Source organism: Giraffa tippelskirchi, chromosome 4, assembly GCF_054371585.1.
Source record: "Giraffa tippelskirchi isolate mGirTip1 chromosome 4, T2T-mGirTip1v1.2.pri, whole genome shotgun sequence".
In the NCBI taxonomy this organism is placed as follows: Eukaryota; Metazoa; Chordata; class Mammalia; order Artiodactyla; family Giraffidae; genus Giraffa; species Giraffa tippelskirchi.
The window spans coordinates 149688119-149708843 of NC_137278.1; the positions used below are offsets into that span (position 1 = coordinate 149688119).

At 38.3% G+C, this 20725-nt stretch overlaps 1 long non-coding RNA gene across 1 annotated transcript; it reads left to right on the forward strand.

Moving 5' to 3' along the window:
• The first annotated feature begins 938 nt into the window (after nucleotides 1-938).
• LOC145545144 (uncharacterized) lies at nucleotides 939-20662 on the forward strand. The gene is made up of 3 exons (XR_014081903.1): nucleotides 939-1077; nucleotides 14896-15712; nucleotides 20326-20662. It is a non-coding gene; the product is annotated as an uncharacterized LOC145545144 (long non-coding RNA).
• Nucleotides 20663-20725: the final 63 nt, after the last annotated feature.

The following is a 20725-nucleotide window of genomic DNA, read 5'->3' on the forward strand; positions in this document are numbered from 1 at the left end:
ATTCCTCCAGTTCCATTCTTTCTCAAGATTGCTTTGGCTATTCAAGGTTTTTTGTATTTCCATACAAATTGTGAAATTACTTGTTCTAGTTCTGTGAATAATACCGTTGGTAGCTTGATAGGGATTGCAGTGAATCTATAGATTGCTTTGGGTAGTATATTCATTTTCACTATATTGATTCTTCCAATCCATGAACATGGTATATTTCTCCATCTATTTGTGTCCTCTTTGATTTCTTTCATTGGTGTTTTATAGTTTTCTATATATAGGTCTTTTGTTTCTTTAGGTAGATTTATTCCTATGTATTTTATTCTTTTCATTGCAATGGTGAATGGAATTGTTTCCTTAATTTCTCTTTCTGTTTTCTCATTGTTAGTGTATAGGAATGCAAGGGATTTCTGTGTGTTAATTTTATATCCTGCAACTTTACTATATTCATTGATTAGCTCTAGTAATTTTCTGGTGGAGTCTTTAGGGTTTTCTATGTAGAGGATCATGTCATCTGCAAATAGTGAGAGTTTTACTTCTTCCTTTCCAATCTGGATTCCTTTTATTTCTTTTTCTGTTCTGATTGCTGTGGCCAAAACTTCCAAAACTATGCTGAATAGTAGTGGTGAGAGTGGGCACCCTTGTCTTGTTTCTGACTTTAGGGGAAATGCTTTCAATATTTTACCTTTGAGGATAATGTTTGCTGTGGTTTTGTCATATATAGCTTATGACTATATGCCAATAAAATGGACAACTTGGAAGAAATGGACAAATTCTTACAAAAGTTTTAGAATGAAGAAGGAACAGATTCCAGGCTAGGCCTCCAGAAATGTCTTCAGAACAGTAAAGAACTGACCTATGGGGGAGCTACCACACTTACAGCCTCATAAAGACTGAGTCATAATCAAGACTACAACCACTACCACTATTGCCACTGTACTTTTACCTCTGAACACCCAGGAAACTGAAGAATGGGCACTCATAGCTGCTCCAAGCTTCTACTTTTAGGGAATCAGCTCAAGATTCAATACCCAGGAATATGAAATGCAGTCATTTCCAAGGTGATATTTGCTAGCAACAACTGCCAAGGTGATGACCTCTGATTGACTTCTGCTCTTCAAATCTTGTCTGTGGGCATAGCTTGCATGCAGAACCTTAGGTCTGAGGAAGTCAGAGTAATATTTTTAACTTTCTAGTTTTTCCAAATGTAAGTGGATAAGACTTTGTGAGCCAATCCAAAACTTCCACACATTTGAATAGATCATGGAAGGCTGGGACCACAAAACTAAGGAATTTAATTCAATCTTAGAAAGAAAAGTAGTTCACATATACTGGGTGCTTACCATATTCCAGGAATAGTTCAGACCACTTTTATATATATTAATAGTATCTTTTTTATTTTTCTCATAACTCTATTAGAAATTATCTCTAATATACACATGAAGAAACTGAGGCACAGAGAGGTTAAATTACTTGAAAAAGATCATAGAACCATGGTTTGAACTCATGAACTGTGTTCTTTAAATTTTTTAAAATTATTTATTTTTTATGGTGGTAACATTGATTTATAACATTATATGTTTCAGGTGTGCAACATTATATTTCTATTCTTATATACCCCACAATGTGTTCACCACCAAAAAAACTATTTTCCATCTGTCACCATATTGGTGACCCCCTTTACCTACCATCCCACTCCCATGCCCTGCTCCTTCCCCCCTGATAACCATTACTCTGTTCTGTATATCTATGTGCCTGTCTTTGTTTCATTTGATTTGTTCATTTATTTTGTTTTTGTTTGTTTATTACCAAGAGTCTTTTATATTCCACACATGAGTTAAATCATACAGTATTGGTCTTTCTTCATTTCACTTAGAATAATACCTTCAAGGTCCAACCCTGTTGTCACAAATGGCAAGATTTTATCTATTTTTGTGACTGACTAGTATTCCATTGTGTGTGTGTGTGCACATCACACATGCCACATCTTCATTCATTCATTCATTGATGGGCACTCAGGTTGTTTCCATATCTTTGTTTTTCGGATAAATACCCAGAAGTGGGATAGCTGATCATATGGTAGATGAACTATGTTCTCAAATACCGTATATGCTTCTTGAGGGGCAGAATCAAGGTAGGCCACCTGAAGGTGGTAATGCCTCAATTAAGTTTCGAGCATCAATAGTAATTTTCCAGGTGAGGGAGATAAGAAAAGAGCTTTTTAGTGAAAGCTGTGGAGATATGATACAGCGTGACTCATTCAGTAAATTGATGGTAGTTTTGTTTGGCTCCTATCTAGGGCATGGAATGAAGGAGAAAAAGATGGCATTATGGGGGCAATCATAGACTAGATTCTAATAGGCTTCTGATTTCCTGCTATGAGATTCGAATTTTAAACTGATTGGATTTTTATTTTCAAAAGATTAATATATTTATAACATGGAATGTGAGTTAGATGGGGCAAGACATTAGTTGTTTGGGAATGATATTGTTCAGATGAGAAATGATGAGAGGGTGGAAGAGCAAGAAGACACAAGAAAAATGTAGGTGGTAGCACCACAGTTACATATAAACCAATGGGAGGAAGAAGAAGGAATGCGTGATTATTCCCAGATTTCTGATTCCAGTATCATCCAATGGGTCATAGAGAGGAAGGGAAGTAGGTTCCATTGTGAACATAGTGAAATGGAAATGCCTGTGGAACATGAATGGAAATGGTGGGTAGACTCCAGATTCTAGCTACTGAAAGTGAAAAGTAGAAGCAGAAACACTCTGACTATAAAAGCCTCTGCTCTGAGAAGCCCAAGGAGGAAAATAAATCTGTGGCTTAAGGAGAGATATCCCTCAGATACCTTTTCTCAAGTGGACAAAGAGAGATACTCATCATCCCTTTGGACAACTATGAAGACTGAACAGTCATTATTTTTTACCTGATAAGGGACTGTGCCTAACATTCCTGGGGAATGTTTCCTTATACTTTGTTTTGCTTCAGTGAGAACTATCCTGTAGCAATGGGCTTGAGGCAGTCATCCTAAGTCGGTAGCTCACATGGTTTTCTAAATGAAAAAAGAATTTCCCCACCTTTATTGACATAAAATAGTTAGGGTTTTACATAATTGGTGTTTTGTTGACCACTGCAAAAAACCAAAAGGAATTTTCATTTAGCTATTGGTAATAGACAACTGACTATAGTGATATATGCAACGTAAAGATTTCTTCTTTTATGTAAAAAAGTTCAGAAATAGATATTCTAGTACTGGTGAGGCAGCTTTATGAAATCTTCAAGGACTCTCTGCCTTCTTTGACCTACTGTTTTTCCCCCACAATAGCACGTAGTTTTCTTTTTAAAAAGAGATCTATGTCCAGATGGCTTTTGTATCTCTAGCTATCACATCCACATTTCCTGGAAGCAAGAAAGATGAAGGATGGAGGGGCAAAAAGGGCTTATTCAACAACCTCTGTTTACACATCATTGACCAAACTAGACACAGCCAAGCTAGCCACAAAGAAGGCTGGGAAATTAGTCTTTTAGTTGCATCCATTCCTATTCTGAATAAAATCAAAAGAAACTGAGAATGGATATTAAATAGACAACCAGCAGTCTCTGCCACAAAACAACCCCAAAGATCAGTAATCCTTACAGTTAGGCACTGATAAATCAGAGACTGAGAAAGAGATAACAGAAATATGAATTTTGAACAAAAAAAAACAATTTTATTGCAGTTAATAACCCATTTTTGCCTAAAAATAGATTATTCACCCAAGCATTAATTATTTAATAAATGGGCTTTATGGGATTTTCTGAAATTCTTGGAATTTGGGGGGAAATTCTTATGTCTATAGTAATGTGTGTAATTTGGGAAACAGTCCATAAAGTTTCTCAGATTCTCAGTCTAGAAAAAATAGATAAATTCCTAGAAACATACAATCTACTAAGACAGACTCAGAAAGAAATAGAAAATTTGAACAGAACAATTATTAGTAATGAAATTGAATTAGAAAAACCTAACAAATAAAAGCGTAGGACCAGACAGGCACACAGGGGAATTCTACCAAACATTTAAAGAAGAATTAATACCTATCCTTCTCAAACTATGTCATAAAACTTGAAGAGGAGGGAGCACTTTCAAACTCATTCTAAGAGGCCATCATTACCCCTATTTTAAAACCAGATGAAGACACCACAAAAAAGAAAATTACAGGCCAATATTCCTGATGAAGACTGATGCAAAAATTCGCAACAGAAAATTGGCAAACCAGATTCAACAATACATTAAAAAAAGCTCATACATCATTATCAAATGGGGTTAATTGTAAGGATGGTTCAATATCTGCAAATCAATCAACATGATACAACACATGGGCAAAATGAAGGATAAAATCACTTGATTACCTCAAGAGGTGCAAAAAAAGCATTTGACAAAATTCATTCATTCATGATAAATACTCTCAACAAAGTGAGAATAGAGGTACCATACTTTACCATAATAAAGGCGACTTATGACAAACCCACAGCTAACATTATACCTAATGGTGAAAAGCTGAAACATTTTCTTCTAAGATGAGAAATAACACAAGAATGTCTACTCTTTTCACTTTTATTGAAAGTAGTATTGAAAGTCCTAACCAGAGACATGAGACAAGAAAAAGAAATGAAATGTGGAAGGAAGAAAAAAAATGTCAGTGTTTGCAGATGACATGATACTATATATTGAGAAAACCCTAAAGATTCCACCAAAACACTGTTAGAACTAATAAAGAAAATTAGTAAATTTCCAGGATACAAAAGTAATATAATATATAGAATATGCTGCATTTCTATATACCAATAATGAACAAACAGAGAAGAAATTGAGAAAATAATCCTCTTTACAATTGCACCTAGAAGAATAAAATATCTAAGAATAACTCTAACCAAGGAAGTGAACGATCTGCATTTGGAAAAGTCTGCTTGTTTTCCCTGACCTCTTTTTTGCTAAGAGGACTCAACACCACTTCTTTTGCCAATATCCTTGAGAATGATGGCTTCCAGGCTGTCCATTGGTAACATTTTGAGTCCAGGATTCAAAACTGCACTGAGCCCATGGTAGAGTAAGGATCAGGCATGGCCTTTCATCAGTTCTGCTCAACATTTTGTTAATGTTAAACATTTGTTAAACTTTCCCTCCTTACCCTCAGGGACTCATGAGGTCATTCATGAAATTAGTTCCTTAATCATGTATCCCCACCAAAGGCTCAAATCCAGTTCTCCAGATTATTGGCAATTGATCGCCATCCAATTCTCCTCCACTTCTGTCTCTCATCTTTCTCCAGAATTCTCATCCTCCTTCCATACCCTTCCCACATCCAAAACAAAAACAAAACTTCTGTCTAGCAACTCATAGAAATAGAGGATGATTAAAAAAGAATTGACTACTTTAAAAAATCTCTGTTCAGTAAAAGGTTACATATGTAGTCAATATTTATTTGTAAAGGAATTATTTCTATTAGTTGTTTCTAGCTATTTCTATGACATGTAAGAGAACAAAATATGGGTATAATCTTTCAATATGAGCCCCTCATGTCACGTCACAAAGCACTTATCAGTCCTATAATCTAATTCACCCCAGACCTTTGTAACATGCACTGTCAGTGATTAAAATGGTTGCCTATGATGCCACTTCTTTATTTCCCCATGGTTGTCAGAAAGAAGTAGTACAAACAAAAGATTCTTGACATATGGGACTATAGATGTAAATCTGTATCTAGTCACTGAGAATAATAGTTTTTGAAAGTTTAAATTCTTTTAAATTCTCTCCGTGAGCTTCCCAGGTGGCGCTAGTGGTAAAGAACCTGTCTGCCAATGCAGGAGACATAAGAGACACGGGTTCGATCTCTGGGTAAGGAAGATCCCCTTGAGAAGGGTATGGAAATCCAGTCTAGTATTCTTGCCTGGAAAATCCCATGGACATAGGAGCCTGGTGAGCTATGGCCCATAGGGTCACAAAGAGTTGGACACAAATGAAGCAACTTAGTATGCTTGCAAATTCACTCTGATAAGATGTGATAGACAGAATGCAGAAGAACTATGGACAGAAATTCATTACATTGTATAACAGGCAGTGATCAAGACCATACCCAAGAAAAAGAAATGCAAAAAGGTAAAATGGTTGTCTGAGGAGGCTTTACAAAGAGTGTGAAAAGAAGAGAAGTGAAAGGCAAAGGAGAAAAGGAAAGATATACCTATTTGAATGCAGAGTTCCAAAGAATAGCAAGGAGAGATAAGGAAGCCTTCCTCAGTGATCAATGCAAGGAAATAGAGGAAAACAACAGGATGGGAAAGACTAGAGTTCTCTTCAAGAAAATTAGAGATACCAAGGGAACATTTCATGCAAAGATGAGCACAATAAAGGACAGAAACAGTATGGACCTAACAGAAGCAGAAGATATTAACAAGAGGTGGCAAGAATACACAGAAGAACTATACAAAAAAGATCTTCACGACCCAGATAATCACGATAGTGTGATCCCTCACCTAGAGCCAGACATCCTGGAATGTGAAGTCAAGTGGGCCTTAGAAAGCATCACTACAAACAAAGCTAGTGGAGGTGATGGAATTCCAGTTGAGCTATTTCAAATCCTAAAAGATGATGCTGTGAAAGTGCTGCACTCAATATGCCAGCAAATTGGAAAACTCAGTAGTGGCCACAGGACTGGAAAAGGTCAATTTTCATTCCAGTCCCAAAGAAGGGCGATGTCAAAGAATGTTCAAACTACTGCACAATTGCACTCATCTCACATGCTAGCAAAGTGATCTCAAAATTCTCCAAGCCAGGTTTCCACAGTACGTGAACCAAGAACTTCCAGATGTTCAAGCTGTATTTAGAAAAGGCAGAGGAACCAGAGATCAAGATGCCAACATCTGCTGGATCATAGAAAAAGCAAGACAATTCCAGAAAAGCAGCTACTTCTGCTTTATTGATTACGCCAAAGCCTTTGACTGTGGGGATCACAATAAACTGTGGAAAATTCTTCAAAAGATGGGAACACCAGACCACTTGACCTGAGAACACAAGACCACCTCCTGAGAAATCTGTATGTAGGTCAAGAAGCAACAGTTAGAACCAGATATGGAACAACAGACTGGTTCCAAATTGGGAACGAGTAGTCAAGGCTGTATATTGTCACCTGCTTATTTAACTTTTATGGAGAGTATGTCATGTGAAACACCAGGCTGGATGAACTGTAAGCTGGTATCCAGATTGCTGGGAGAAATATCAATAACCTCAGATATGCAGATGACACAACCCTTATGGCAGAAAGCGAAGAGGAACTAAAGAGGCTCTTGATGAAAGTGAAAGAGGACTTAAAACTCAACATTCAAAAACTAAAATCATAGCATATGGTCCCATCACTTCACAGGAAGTAGATGGGGAAACTACTGGAAACGCTGACAGAGTTTATTTTCTTGGGCTTCAAAATCACTGCAGATGGTGACTGCAGCCATGCAATTAAAAGATGCTTACTCCTTGGAAGAAAAGCTATGACCACCCTAGACAGCATATTAAAAAGCAGAGACATTACTTTACCAACAAAGGTCCATCTAGTCAAAGCTATAGTTTTTCCAGTAGGCAGGTATGGATGTTAGAGTTGGACCATAAAGAAAGCTGAGCACAAAGAATTGATGCTTTTAAACTGTGGTGTGGGGGAGACTCTTGAGAATCCCTTGGACTGCAAGGAGATTCAACCAGTCTATCCTAAAGGAAATCAGTCCTGAATACTCATTGGAAGGACTGATGCTGAAGCTGAAACTCCGATCCTTTGGCCACCTGATGTAAAGAACTGACTCATTTGAATAGACCCTGATGCTGAGAAAGATTGAAGGCAGGAGGAGAAGGGGACAACAGAGGATGAGATGGTTGGATGGCATCACCGACTGGATGAGTTTGAACATGAGTTTGAACATGAGTTTGAACAAGCTCTGTGAGTTGGTGATGGACAGGGAAGCCTGGTGTGCTGCAGTCCATGGGGTCACAGAGAGTTGTACACAATTGAGCAACTGAACTGAACTGAGAGCACCCTATAGGCATATATCATTGTGATTTAGATGGAGCTGATAAGTAAAAAAAAATAATGAGAAAGAAAGATAACAATGCTATCTGCTATTTGAAAAAGGCTGAAAAGAAGGAAGACATCAGGAAATGATTAGCAGAATACAGCTTTGGAGCTGGGATTTGACGGATGAGTAGGATTGGCTGGGTGGGGTTGGGGTAAGGGCAATCCTCAGGAGAAGGAGACAGCAGTGTTCTCTCAGGGAAGAACTTTCTCTGCTCTGATTCTGTTGGGTCTTTTCTCATTTTTGTTTGAGTCTTATCTATTTTTTTTTTTCAGTTTGTTTTCATCAGTTACTTTAAGTTACCCTTGTTTTCCCCTCTTTCTCTATGCTGGGTCTATTTTGCTGTGCACAGGCTTTCTCTAGTTGCAGTGAGTATGGGCTACTCTCTAGTTGTGGGGTACAGTCTTCTCATTGCTGTGGCTTCTCTTGTGGATCATGGGCTCTAGTGCATGCAGCCTTCAGTAGTTGCAGTGTATGGTTCAGTAGTTGTGGTGCATGGGCGTAGATGTCCTTTGGCATGTAGGATCTTAGTTCCCTGATCAGGGACTGAACCCTGTCCCCTGCATCGGCAGGCAGATTCTCAACCACAGGACCACTAGGGAAGTCCCTTAATGCCATCTTCTTACAAATGAACTAGCCTTGTAAACAAAGCAATTTATTTATTGCCAGACCATTAAGCCAAATAAAACTCAATCTAATTGATTAACATGTGTATTTGGTCTTTGCTCAATGCTGACTCAAAAATTAAAATTACAATCTGCTTGATTTACTAGTCTCAAAACTTTTCATAGGAAATAATATATGAATTTAATGAAGACGCTCATTAAATTGATTGAATGATAGTGTTTTCCCTAATAAACCCTATTTTTATTTCTCTCCCATCATACTTATTTATTAAATTAATTCTATTTCACATGTCACCTTCAATCATGAAAAAATAGAGCTCACTTCCTGCCCCTTTCAGGCAAAATATCTAGATTTGCTTATTGTAGAATGAAAGTTACTCTAAGGTGAATTGTTTAGCGTATAGGCTGGTTCCCACTTCTATAGCTACTGAGAGAACTTGTTAAACATTATTTTTGTAAATTTTGGAGACTAATCCCTTATCAGTCACATCATTTGCAATTATTTTCTCCCACCCTGTGGTTTGTCTTTTTGTTTTGTTTATTGTTTGCTTTGCTGTACAAAGCTTTTGTTTAAGTAGGTCTCATTTGTTTATTTTTGCTTTTATTTTCATTATTCTGGGAGATGCATCAAAAAAGATGTTGCTATAATTTATGTCAGAGAGTGTTACAAACACTTAATAGCATCAAAACAAACAACCCACTCAAAAAATGGGCAGAAGAACTGAATAGACATTTCTTCAAAGAGGACATACAGATGGCTAATAGGCACATGAAAAGATGTTCAATACCACTAGTTATTAGAGAAATCCAAATTAAAACTACAAAGAGATACCACCTCATGCCAGTCAGAATGGCTATCATCAAAAAAATCTACAAACAACAAAACCTGGAGAGGATGTGGAGAGAAGGGAACTCTCCTGGACTGTTGGTGGGAATGTAAATTGGTACACCCACTTTGGAGAACAGTCTGGAGGTTCCTTAAAAAATTAAAAATAGAGCTACCATATGCCCCTGCAATCCCACTCCTGAGCATATATCCAGAAAAAACTATGACTCAAAAAGATACATGCACCCCAATGTTCATTGCAGCACTGTTTACAATAACCAAGACAAGGAAGCAACCTAAATGCTTATTGACAGAGGAATGGATAAAGAAGACGTGGGGCATATATAAAATGGAGTATTACTCAGCCATTAAAAAGAATGAAATAATGCCATTTGAAGCAACATGGGTGGACCTAGAGAGTGTCATACTGAGAGGGTAACAGGAAGGAAGGCTAGGGGTCTCCAAACAGAGGAAATAGACTGCAAGTGGTCAGACGTTTTTATCTCTCTCTTAAGCAGCAGGAGGAAACAAACCACAAGTGTCAGATTTTTTTCCCTTCTCTATACAAAATTAATTCCGGGCTGGATGAAGCACAAGCTGGAATCAAGATTGCTGGGAGAAATATCAATAACCTCAGATACGCAGATGATACCACCCTTATGGCAGAAAGCAAAGAAGAACTAAAGAGCCTCTTGATGAAAGTGAAAGAGGAGAGTGAAAAACCTGGCTTAAAACTCAACATTCAGAAAACGAAGATCACGGCATCTGGTCCCATTACTTTATGGCAAATAGATGGGGAATCAGTGGAAACAGTGACAGACTTTATTGTCTTGGGCTCCAAAATCATTGCAGATGGCGACTGAAGCAATGAAATTAAAAGATGCTTGCTCCTTGGAAGAAAAGCTATGACCACCCTAGACAGCATATTACAAAGCAGAGACATTATTTTACCAACAAAGGTCCATCTAGTCAAAGCTATGGTTTTTCCAGTAGTCATGTATGGATGTGAGAGTTGGACCATAAAGAAAGCTGAGTGCTGAAGAACTGATGCTTTTGAACTGTGGTGTTGGAGAAGACTCTTGAGAGTCCCTTGGACTGCAAGGATATCCAACCAGTCTATCCTAAAGGAAATCAGTCCTGAATATTCACTGGAAGGACTGATGCTGAAGCTGAAACTCCAATCCTTTGGCCACCTGATGTGAGAGCTGACTCATTGGAAAAGATCCTGATGCTGGGAATGATTGAAGGCAGGAGGAGAGAGGGACAATGAGATGGTTGAATGGCATCACCAACTTGATGGACATGAGTTTGAGCAAGCTCCAGGAGTTGGTGACGGACAAGGAAGCCTGGCATGCTGCAGTCCATGGGGTTGAAGAGAGTTGGACACAACTGAGCAACTGAACTGAACTGAAAGGATATAGAATATAGAATATAAAATATAGAATCCAGAAAAATAACAAAAATACTTTAAAAATTAATAGCTTAGCATATTTTATAATAGCTTTCCTACCTTTTTTGGCCATTTGGTTTTTTGATTGGCTGTTCATATACAATATTTTATATTATCTATTGAGATAGCAGAAAATTATTTTTGTCTTTAGCATATTTGTTGAAATTTGTTTTTTTATTATTGATGTTTTAAAAATGTTTACTTCTGCTTCATAACTTGTTGGTAGTGTCATACTCATTTTTTGGATTCTTATATCTGGGAAAATCTTTATCAAGATGCAGTTGCTTACTGGCAACTTCATGTTACAGTGCCTGATAAATCTGGGCAGTGGGCCATAGCAATAAATTAACTATACAAGGGAGTGATTGTGAAACATACATATTCTTCTGAACCCAAACTAAATATAGGTTTGGTTTGATTTCCCCTTAGTTACATCTCCAAAATTCCCATGGCTTCCTTCCTAATATTTGCAAAATTAGTCCTCCAAGTGAAGAGAGTTAAGACTGATACCAGCCTTCCTAAAACCCCTCTCAAGCCCATATGACTAAACTTGTACGCTATTTTCTCTGCTTAGCACCCTTCTTTCTCATGAGGGCTGAAGCCCAGTTCATTTGGTTGGAGTATTTAGTTCAGTTCAGTTCAGTTACTCAGTCGTGTCCGACTCTTTGTGACCCCATGAGCCGCAGCATGCCAGGCATCCCTGTCCATCACCAATTCCCGGAGTTTACTCAAACTCATGTCCATTGAGTCGGTGATGTCATCCACCCATCTCATCCTCTGGTGTCCCCTTCTCCTCCTGCTCTCAATCTTTCCCAGCATAAGGGTCTCTTCAAATGAGTCAGTTCTTCGCATCAGGTGGCCAAAGTATTGGAGTTTAAGCTTCAGCATCAGTCCTTCCAATGAACACCCAGGACTGATCTCCTTTAGGATGGACTGGTTGGATCTCCTTGCAGTCCAAGGGACTCTCAAGAGTCTTCTCCAACACCACAGTTCAAAAGCATCAATTCTTCGGTGCTCAGCTTTCTTTATAGTCCAACTCTCACATCCATACATGACTACTGGGTAAACCATAGCCTTGACTAGACGGACCTTTGTTGACAAAGTAATGTTTCTGCTTTTTAATATGCTGTCTAGGTTGGTCATAATTTTCCTTCCAAGGAGTAAGTGTCTTTTACTTTCATGGCTGTAATCACCATCTGCAGTGATTTTGGAGCCTAAAAAAATAAAGTCTGACACTGTTTCCACTGTTTCCCCATCTATTTCCCATGAAGTGATGGGACCAGATGCCATGATCTTTGTTTTCTGAATGTTGAGTTTTAAGCCAGGTTTTTCACTCTCCTCTTTCATTTTCATCAAGAGGCTCTTTAGTTCTTCTTCACTTTCTGCCATAAGGGTGGTGTCATCTGCATATCTGAGGTTATTGATATTTCTCCAGGAAATCTTGATTCCAGCTTGTGCTTATTCCAGCCCAGTGTTTCTCATGATACTCTGCATATAAGTTAAATAAGCAGGGTGACAATATACAGCCTTGACGTACTCCTTTTCCTATTTGGAACCAGTCTGTTGTTCCATGTCCAGTTCTAACTGTTGCTTCCTGACCTGCATACAGGTCTCTCAAGAGGCAAGTCAGGTGGTCTGATATTCCCATCTCTTTCAGAATTTTCCACAGTTTATTGTGATCCACACAGTCAAAGGTTTTGGCATAGTCAATACAGCAGAAATAGATGTTTTTCTGGAACTCTTGCTTTTTCGATGATCCAGCGGATGTTGGCAATTTGATCTCTGGTTCCTCTGCCTTTTCTAAAACCAGCTTGAACATCTGGAAGTTCACATTTCATGTATTGCTGAAGCCTGGCTTGTAGAATTTTGAGTATTACTTTACTAGCGTGTGAGATGAGTGCAGTTGTGTGGTAGTTTGAGCATTTTTTGGCATTGCTTTTCTTTGGGATTGGAATGACAACTGACCTTTTCCAATATTATCTATTTCATTTAGCTACTGCTTCCTAACAAGGTACCCAATACTGAGTGGTTTAAAAAAACAATTTAATTGCTCACAATTCTGTGGGTTGTAAGGGAGGTCAGAGTTCATTTGGTACAGGTCATATCCTCTCTACGTGGTGTTAGCTGGGTCACTCATGTGGCTACATTCACTGGGAGCTCACCTGGGTGGCTGGAATGTCCAAGATGGCTTTACTTGCATGGCACCTAGGCTAAGAGTGACCAGACTGGCCAAGGGCTGGTTAGATCGCTCTCTTTCTCTGTCTCCTGAAAATGTTTCATCATCACTTAATATCCTAATCTTTCTTCTTTCCTTGTTAGTTGGATCCTAGGACAGCCATAACAAAAGGTGCCAGGTCTCTAAAGTAGCAGGATGCAAACTGGCACTGAATTCCTCCTGCCACATTCCGTTAGACAAGGCAAGTCACAGGTGAACCCAAATTCTGCATGGGAGAAGCAGCATGCATGTTCGTGACCATCTTTACAAACAATTTTTTTTTTCCATACTCTATTCTCTGGCCACAACTCATGTCTTTCTTCAGTCAGTTCAGTCGCTCAGTCATGTCTGACTCTTTGGTACCACATGAACTGCAGCACACCAGGCATCCCTGTCCATCACCAATTCCCAGAGTTTACTCAAACTCATGTCCATTGAGTCGGTGATGCCATCAAACCATCTCATCCTCTGGCATCCCTTTCTCATCCTGCCCTCAATCTTTCCCAGCATTAGGGTCTCTTCAAATGAACCAACTCTTCACATGAGGTGGCCAAAATATTGGAGTTTCAGCTTCAACACCAGTCCTTCCAATGAACACCCAGGACTGATCTCCTTTAGGATGGACTGGTTGGATCTCCTTGCAGTCAAAGGAACTCTCAAGAGTCTTCTCCAACACCACAGTTCAAAAGCATCAATTCTTCGGTGCTCAGCTTTCTTTATAGTCCAACTCTCACATCCATACATGTCTACTGGGAAAACCATAGCCTTGACTAGAGAGATAGGTGTAAAATATACTCATATCTCTCTCAAGATCTACTAAAGTCTTATCGAAATATTTCCTATGTTCAAAGTCCAATATATTGGGATCTGTATCAAGTCCTAATATGGATCTTTCCATAAGGAATAAGAGACTATGTGAAAAGTGAGAGGCCATTTGGAACAGAAACAATGGACCCAGGTTGACTCTCAGCAACAAAGTCTCAGGTGTATGAGTGAGGCCATCTTGGATCCTTCAGGGCTAGCTGAGCATTCTCAGCTGATATCATGTATATGTGATAGAAAAGAGCCACCTTGACTGATTGCTGCTTGAATTTTTGACTGACAGAATCTTGAGAAATAAAACTGATTTTTTTAAATCACTGTTTTAGATGCTTTATTATGTATCAATAGCTCACTGAAAGAATAATCCACCTAGACTTTATCTTCACTTATTTTTTATTTCTTCTACCATCCTGGATTTTGGCTTAGATTCACATTCTGACTTTGAGTAGGATCTGAAATTGAATTTCCATTCCCTTGTCCTATCCTTCTACAGCTTATTAGCCTCCAATTCCTTATTCTTTGTATGAGTCAACGTGCCCCAAATCTCCAATGTCCCATAACTCAAGTCCTTCTATATGATAAGAAGGATAGAACAAGTCATTGGATTTTTGATTAGGAGCTCATTTAAATATAAACTTCAGGACATCAATTTCATGACAAATAAGGGAACAAGAGCCAGGCTGTAGGAGCTAAGGATTGGTGAGAAAATAAAGGCAGCCTGTGTAAATTTTATAAAGTTTGAAAACAAAGGGAATATGAGATAGCTTAAGGGAGGGAGAATGAGTCTAAAAGAGAAAAAAAACTAATATAAATTATATACATAAAATGTATACATTTGTATATTTATGCCTCTATATCTTTACCCGGATGCAGAGATTTGAAGATTTGAAGTGGTTCTGAGAAGATTTAGGAAATGTGAATCTAAGATGTCCAAAAAAGCCATACAATTATCAAGAATGATGACTGAGGAGCGAGTGAAGAGCCAAGCTAGGAGTTAAGTACAAGTTCCTCCTGAAAATAATTGAAACTAACCATCCATATAATGTACTAAAATTAGATTAAGAAAATCACATCAAATTTAGTGGAAAATAATTGTGATTTGGCAGCTTCTCTATGTTCAAATAAGATTATGCTGAAGTCAGAAAATCAAGAGAAGAGGAAAAAGATGAAAAATTTCATAGGAGACCGTGAGGCAAAGCCGGTATACAAAGTGGCTGTGAGCTTATATTTACTGATATCACTGCTCTAACAAGCACCTTAGTTGGATATTTCCAAGCATTATCATCTGGAAGAAATCAAAAGTAAATGTGCCCAAACTTACCACTGCATACTCTGAAAGAGAAGGGATTTAAAGAGACAGTTATATATTCAGTATTTCCAAATTTGAAGGAAACACCTGCTACACTAAGTTGCATCTAGAATATTGTACAAAAAATAGATTTTTTTCATGAACATTAAACATGGCTTCATGGGATGGAAAACTGTAATATTATACATCCGCCTTTCGGCTCAATGACAAATTGCTTCCTAAATAACACACTGTACTATCATCATTCTGCATATACTAATAACAACAAGAAAGAAATTCAAGAGACAGAAAATCCAAGTTGCTACAAAATGGTGACATGAAGGGCTGATCCATCAGTATAAAAATGGCAGCAACAACTTTATCATGAAAGGCAATCTGAGGGTACAAATTTAATATATATGATAATTCTACCAATAGTTTGTCATTACCTAGTCCGGGCTGCCAATTTTCTGTTTCTAATAACACTTTCCGTACTCCCTCCTCCATCCATATAGTTTAAGTTTTGTTCCATCAACACCCCATTTCTAGGTACCAGTTTGTTATGGTATTGCTGCATAACAAACAACCTATAGGTATTTATTATTCATATTACATGTTTGCTTTTGGTCAGCTGTGGCTCTGTGGCTCCTGGCTACCAGTAGACTGAGGATTAACTCTATGCATCTTCTTAGTTTGGAAATTTGTCTGAAAGGTCCTCCTCTATCTGCTCATGCTAGTCTTTCATGGCAGAAAATAGGAGTAGAAAAGTATGCTGAATCAAGCAATCACACTTAAAGCTTCAACTCAGAACTGGTACACTGCTACATCTATTTACATCCCATTGATTAAAGTATGTCAATATCACACGGTCATCCTCAAAATTAAGTAGATGGGGAGAACCACTCTTTTCATAGGATATGCCACATAAGATGATAGGTGGGGATATAATTCTCCATTACAAGGAGGGAGAAAGGAGTTGGAAACACTCATCCAATCTAACACAAATATCTTTTGTCGTTTCAAAATATTTCCTTAGTACAGAGGGATTTTAATTTACTCATTTATGAATTCAACAAATACTGATTGAGCACTAATTGTATGCTTGTTTTAAGTGCTTGGGTATTATATTTTCTCTTTTATATTGTAGTCAATGCTTAAAAAACAGAATATTAGAATCTATACTTCTGTGTTTTTTGTCTATCCAGATATTAGCTTTAGTGGCAATTTTCTCCTCATTGTTGGACTGCTCTTTTGTTTTAAAATGACTTCACCACTGGCTCAGCAATGTTGTTTATGAACTTTAAGAAGTAGAAGCTGTGTCAGATTGTAAATATGTGGGTTTACATGTGTGAATTCTCTAAGGTACTTCCAGATGGCATTTTATAAAAATGCTAAGTATAAATTGGGAGATGAAATAATGCCCACCTAGTGAAAACATTTGCTTTTGGCAACAAAACACACAAGAAAAGAAAGGAAAGGAAGAAGGAATAAAAGAAAGAAAAGACACCCTCTGTAAAGGCAGTGATCCAGTATGTAGAGAAGATAGGAATCTATGGACTTGACTTTCCATGTCCCTTCCTGAGCCATACATACATTCATTATTTCATAATTTATTCAACAATTAATTATTCAGCTCCTACTATGTGTCATGTTTTGCTGTAGGTGCTAGGAACACAGCAGTATACGAACAGACAAATATTCTTGATTTCCTGGAGCTGACATTTTAGTGGGAGAGATGATAAATTACTCATTAAGTAAAAAAAATAGGATGTCAGATGATGCAGCAATTAGGAAATTAAATAATGTCACAGTTAAAATGGGCAATATGAAAGTGAAAGTGAAGTGGCTCAGTCGCTCAGTCGTGTCCGACTCTTTGCGACCCCATGGACTGTAGCCCACCAGGCTCCTCAGTCCATGGAATCTTCCAGGCAAGAGTACTGGAGTGAGTTGCCATTTCTTTCTCCAGGGCAATATGAGAAGAGTTTAATAAAGGTAAATAATTAACAATATGATTAATAGATAATTAACTCAGTAAAGAGTTTAATAAATGTTATTAATTAACTTCATCAAGCAGGTTTAAAAGAATAAGAGACACACTGTGCTCTGGAGCTAGCAACAGCAGGGAGCTCCAAACAGCCTGAGGCCTAAAAGATGGATGAAGAGATGAAGTCATTAGCACCCAGAGGGGGAAGCTGAACAGAGGGGACCATCTGGCAGGAGGTGTGGTCTTTATAGGGAGGCAGCTGAACCATAGGACTTGGCAGAAATGGAGCTAGGAGAATAAATCTCTAATCCTCTCTCAAACCTCCTTCTACTGCCTCCCTTTGGTCAAACCCAAAAGGGATCCACAGGACAAGTGAGCTTGCTGATAGGGTCCATCTGGTCGCCTCCCTGAACACAAAGCAGGGCAGGGAAGTTTGGAGAATGGATGTGGGCATGGCCTGGAGGATATCTGGGGCAGACAAGGACACACTGTGTGGAGAAACTTACAAAGCAGGAAAGGGGAAATGGAGAAAACAGATAGGGGGGTTGAAATTTTTGAATAGGATAATCAGAGAAGGTCTCAACAAGATTGTGGCATTAAAGCAAGGATTCTGAGGAGTTAGGGGAGTGAGATGTGTGGGAATGTGAAAGAAGTGTATTCAGGCCAGGGGAAAGCAGATGCAAAGTCTCAGAGGCAAAGCTAGAATGGAGCTCCCACCTAGGTAGAATGGAGCCTACCCGCAACAGCTTGGGGGATGAAAGCAGTAGGTGAACTGCCCAGGTGGAGCAGCTTCACCAGTCCCTCCCTCCATTTTGGACGCAGAGAGGGCATCTCATGTGCTGCTCTTGCCTCTGGGAGAGCCTGGGGTAGCTGCCGAGGGTTTGTTTGTGGGCAGTTGTTGGTGGTGGGGGTTCATCTTTTGAGCGACAACCCTGAAGTAAAGACCCTCTGTTCTTTCCCTTTGTCTGTCTTTTCAATTCTTCTTGGTAAATGGAGGCAGACGAAGGATTCTGTACTCTTTTTACAGAAGCAATCCTTCTAAATTTTGTTCTCAATTCCTAATCAGTCTCTTTTTGGGTGCATTTTTATTAATTTATTTTTAATTGATGTATAGTTGATTTATAATGCTATGTTAATTTATACTATACAGCAAAGTGACTCAGTTATACATATATATATATATATATATATATTCCTTTCCATTATGGTTTATCCCAGGACATTGAATATAGTTATCCATCCACGCTATATGTAATTGTTTGCATCTGCAAATTCTAATGTTCCTCATCCTAAGTGAAATGAGTCAGAAAGAGAAAGCCAACTCCCTGTTTTTAAAATTGAAGTATAGTTGATTTACAGTGTGTGCCAATCTCTGCTGTACAGCAAATTGACTCAGTTATAGATGAATAGATATTTTTAATATTCTTTTCCACTACAGTTTATCACAGGATATTGAATATAGTTAATTCCCTGTGCTATAAGTAGGACCTTGTTATTTATCCATTCTGTATATAATAGTTTACATCTGATTATCCCAGGTCCCAGTCCTTCCGTCCCCACACCCTTTCTCCTTGGCAACACAAGTCTGTTCACTATGTGGGTTTGTTTCTGTTTTGTAATTAGGTTCATTTGTGTCATGTTTTAGATTCAATACATAGTGGAGTAGAATCGCTCAGTCGTGTCCGACTCTTTGCGACCCCAGGGACTGTAGCCTACCAGGCTTCTCCATCCATGGGATTTTCCAGGCAAGGGTACTGGAGTGGGTTGCCATTTCCTTCTCCAGGGGGATCTTCCTGACCCAGGAATCGAACCCGAGTCTCCTGCATTGCAGACAGACGCTTTACCCTCTGCGCCACCAGAGAAGCCATTCAATACATAAGTGATATCACATGGTATTTGTCTCTCTTTCTGACTTATTTCACTTAGTATGATAATCTCTAGTTGCATCTATGTTGCTGCAAATGGCATTATTTTGTGCTTTTTTATGGCTGAGTAGTATTCCAACTCAGAGAAGGCAATGGCAACCCACTCCAGTACTCTTGCCTGGAAAATCCCATGGACAGAGGAGCCTGGTGGGCTGCACTCCATGGAGTCGCTAAGAGTCGGACACGACTGAGCGACTTCACTTTCACTTTTCACTCATGCATTGGAGAAGGAAATGGCAACCCATTACAGTGTTCTTGCCTGGAGAATCCCAGGGACGAGGGAGCCTTGTGGGCTACCGTCTATGGGGTTGCACAGAGTCAGACATGACTAAAGTCACTTGGCGGCAGCAGCAGCAGCAGCAGTATTCCAACTACCTATTTTATAGGAAACTACTATGAACCTTAATTCAAAGTTTTGAAATTTAAACCCAACCCCAATCTTACTGAAGATGTATGTGAGGGAAGGGGGAAGCTATAGTAAGAATTTTCATCTTCTCAGCTGCCCCATGGGGAATACATCACACTTTTCAGAAACACAATGGAAAACTGGACTGGAAGATGTAATTTTTAAATTAACTTTTCTATGGGAATACGAAAGAAAAGGTAATGAAACTGCAAAAGGAAAAAAGTAATTTTGGACTTTTGAGACTGCCTTTAGAGAAAATAAAGTCATTTCATTCATCTGCTTTATCTGCTTAAATCATGTGGATCAGATAAAGTTTGGGTACAAAAGGTGAAAATGCTTGTCAGAAGCTTTCATAAGTATGAATATCTATTAGAAAGTGACAACTCTCTTATGACTGTATCTAGATTTTTAAGAGGATTTGAGGTTATCACAACTCCAGGGGGCTTATAGAGACTTTGTTATTACTCCTTTATCAGCAGAAGTGTAAATGTACAGAGAAATTACTTTATGAATTGCAAAGAATGTTCCAATAAATAACATGTTCGATAAGATCTGCTGAAAGAAAAGCTACAAAGTTAGATTTTTTGTAGTGATTCTTTTAACACAACTATTAATCTGGTTTTTACATGTCTTGAATTTCTGATTTTTATTCTTTTAGAATGTAGTTGAAGTAATGGAATGTTAATTTACTCTCTTTCAGAAATGCAAACTTTGCCTATAAATTTGGTTTTCTTTTGAATCCATGAGTAAACCATGAGTGAAAGGGACATTACCACTCTGATCTCTGTTCATGAAAGAAATATGTTGAGTTTTAGAAAGAGAAATTGAAGAGGCTTCCGGAGAATATACCTGGATCTGCCACTTCCTTGGATTTCGTGACAACAAAGATGAATATTTCACTCACAGTTAAAAGAAAAAGCTTTCAGTGTTGCACTTGCTGTTTTTCCAATAATATCTTTCCCAGAAGAATATAAACAAACGTAAAATATCTGTGTCATATGAAGTGAAATATTGTTATTAAAATGTCTCAACTATCTGAATGTCCAATGCGCATGAAAAGTTATCATTAGGGAACCATATACTTAATTACATAATTAATA